The sequence below is a fragment of the Cucurbita pepo genome, chromosome 9 (genome assembly GCF_057944985.1).
Source record: "Cucurbita pepo subsp. pepo isolate OVF chromosome 9, ASM5794498v1, whole genome shotgun sequence".
Taxonomy (NCBI): domain Eukaryota; kingdom Viridiplantae; phylum Streptophyta; class Magnoliopsida; order Cucurbitales; family Cucurbitaceae; genus Cucurbita; species Cucurbita pepo.
In genome coordinates, this window is record NC_141806.1 from 8,220,181 (window position 1) to 8,223,889 (window position 3,709).

Here is a 3,709-nt window from a genome sequence, read left to right on the forward strand (position 1 = left end):
TTTGATCTTCAAATTTCTCTTCCTTGATTTGAACATTGAGTACCCTTCTTGTGATCAAAGATATGGAATTACCTTCTTCAACATACTCATCTTCATATACTGCGATTTCTTCCACAAGCTGTGAATCATGATCCTCACATTCATCATCTGAATCAAGTATACCATTCCTAATCACCATAACTTTTTTATTAACACACTCTTTGCTCATGTATCCAAACCCTTTGCACTTCCAACATTGAATAGAACTAGACTTCTCCTTTACCGTCTTTGAAGCTTCATTCTTTTTACCAATGGAACTCTCAGCCTCCACTCTTTTAGCAGCCACAAACTTTTCTTTTTGTGACATTGATTCATTTCTATTCACAAAACTATCCTTATTCCAAGTTTTAGAATTTGAAAAGGTGTTAGTTCGTGATGTGTACCTTTTTGAATGCTCTTTTTCTTCCTTCAATTGCTCTTCAATTTTGAGAGCATAATGATACATGTCTTCCAGATATGGTGGTGGATTTTTGTCAACAAGATGAGCAATTTCTCGATTCAAACCTCCAAGGAATCTAGACATGGTATCTTCTTCTTCTTCTCTAACATTTGCTCTTTCCATCATAGTTTCCATCTCTTGATAATATTCCGCCACACTTTTTGTTCCTTGTCTCAAACCTTGCAATTTAGTTTTCAAATTTCTTTCATAATGTTTTGGAACATACCTTTTTCTCATGGCTTCTTTAAGTTCTTCCCATGTCTCTATTGAATCCTCCTCTTTTCGTCTTCTCTCGAATTTGAGATGTTGGTACCAATCACCAGCATGATTGGTAAATTCGGTAATAGCAAGTCTCATCTTCTTATTTTCACTATAGGTGTTGCAATCAAACACATGCTCTATTTTTCTTTCCCACTGCAAGTATGCCTCAGAATCTGCCGTTCCCCAAAAGGGCGGGATTTTGAGTTGAACTCCCCCATCTCTATCTTCATGTACTCTTTCCATCCTTCTAGGTTGCATAATAGTTGCATGGTTATTTCTTCCTCTCCATCTACCATCAACTTGTCTTTCTTGTACTACTATACCTTCATCTTCTTGTAATGTTTGTTCTTGTCTTTGTTGTTGTGCCCTTCTTTCTTGTCTATCTGCCATCATCATTTCCATCATACCTTGAATTGCTTGAAGAATGATTGTATTAAGATCTGGTACTGGTGGTATTGCTTCTCCATTATGTGACATTTTGTTATCAAGGGACCTCTCCACACTTCTCACAAAAATTTCACTCAGGGACACTCGTGTTTAACACTCAAAGGTAGGCTTTTGGTACTAGGTCAAGAATGTAAAGGCTGGCTTTTTTTTTTTTTTTTTGGTGCAATCTTGCTTTAAGCTTGATTATAACCAATTCAACGATCAATTCTAACAAGCTAAGACTAGTATCTCAAGGATCAAGAGCTTGAAAATAAATGATAAGAACTGAATATATTTTTTTTTTCTCTCATAACTGATTTTTTTTTCTACTGATTTTTTTTTCTTTTTTTTTTCGATAATCTGAGAGAGAAAAAAAATTGATACAAAAAAATTAACAATAAAAATATTTCACCTCTAGAGCGGCCAAAGAACGTCGACCAAATGCTCTGATACCAAATGATAAGCGCCTACAATGCTGGAATTTGCAAAGCTAGAGGTCCTTCTAGAATCCTTGCAAAACGCTCACAGAGAAAGCTAACTTAACGGATTGATTCCAACCAAGAGCTGGTTAGAAGATGAATGACTCTTAGATCGAACTTGGAATCTATGATGGTCACTCTTAGATACCAAGACAATTCACTCCAGAATTAGCTTGATCAAAACTAATTCAATGAATCGGTTTAAACATCAAACCTAAAGCAAGGTTTGAAAAAGAATAACACCAAAAGGTTATCAAGAAAACACAAAGGTTTTTTCTGTATTCAACCAAATCCCCCAAACATGAATATTACATGCTTTTAAATAGGCCCAGAAGATAACCCTAACAAAATAAAGTTCAGCCACCAACCACATATAAATGCTAATAAATGCTGTTAAATACAAATTGAAGAATATAAGGCAATTCATACAAACTATTAATAAATGCTATTAAATATAAAATGAAGCAAATAAGGCATTAATAATTTCCTTAATTGGTAATTCAACTACGAGAGGCAAGTCTTCTAATTACTTTCCAATATCAGCCACTCCATTATCTTCTTGATTTGATATGCTAATGCTATAAAGATTTTTGGGCTCAAAAGTTTTTGTTTCAACCGGTACACTGCTAGCTTTTGAAGATGCAATGTATAGGCCTCTTGAATCTTCTTAACCTTGCTTCTTGTAATCGGTCCTTCGGGTACATGCACGTGATCAGTTGTTGTGATATGAACCAAGAGACATCAATCATACAATATACTTCAATGAAGATGTGAAGAAAAAGTTGTCAAAATTATCAAAAGATGTTTCAACTCATGCTACATTGAAGAAGAATGAAGTTTGATTGTTGTAAATTTTGGGTGGGTTACAATTTAGAGTAATTTAGAGTTATTGTATTTTAAGACATTTTATTTACTTTATGCTGCTAGCGCGCTTTACTAAAAAGACTCGGCATTCAGGCGAGCCACCCGGTGGTGTGGTACGAAGTGGGTTTAGTACGCCCTGCCAAAACCTGCTCCGAAACAAAGAAAAGGTGCGTGCCGCACTCACGAGGGACTGCCAGTGATATACTGGAGGAAGGTGGGGATGACGTCAAGTCCGCATGGCCCTTATGGGCTGGGCCACACACGTGCTACAATGGCAATTACAATGGGAAGCAAGGCTTTAGGTTACATTTTCATAATGACTAATTATGGTCATTAAGTATGAATGTTACAACTTTTCATTTTGAGGCTATATAAAGCCAGGTATGTTGTATTTGTAAGGAAGACTTGGAAAATAGAGTAAAAGAAGCATTTGTGCTTTTCTTTAGCCAATGGCTAAGTTTCTTTGCAATTCTATGTAGTTTAGATTGCATGTAGAATCATTCAAGCTCGACATGATCAATCTTGCTTGTGGAATGATTCGAATCTCAAACAAGTGTTTGAGATATTTGATCAACAAGAGTCATTCAAGCTAGACATGATCGATCTTGCTTGTGGAGTGATTCGAATCTCAATCAAGTGTTCTTGTCTTGAGATATTCGATCAACAAGGTAATCCGAATCTTACTCTCCTCGTAGTTGATTTCCTTATCTTATCATTTGGTATCAGAGCTTCAGGCTCAAGATCGGATATATGTTTCCTTTGCATTTCTTCTCAATTTGATTTTTATTTATTTTTATCTTTTTAATTTTTAATCGACCCAAAGTTCAAAATTCAATCTTTGCTCTATTTAAAATTTTGATAGGTGAGAATGAGAGCTTCATTTGTGTAAACGAGTGTAAAAAGAGTGGCCTAAAATTCCTTGAGCGTATACTCGTGAGAGAGTGTTGTGAGGTCCTTCGTATTTCCATAACTTATTTTTTGCAGCAAAGTTACACAAATAGATTCGAGGACGAATCCTCTTGAAGAAGTGGAGAATGATATGAACCAAGAGACATCAATCATACAATATACTTCAATGAAGATGTGAAGAAAAAGTTGTCAAAATTATCAAAAGATGTTTCAACTCATGCTACATTGAAGAAGAATGAAGTTTGATTGTTGTAAATTTTGGGTGGGTTACAATTTAGAGTAATTTAGAGTT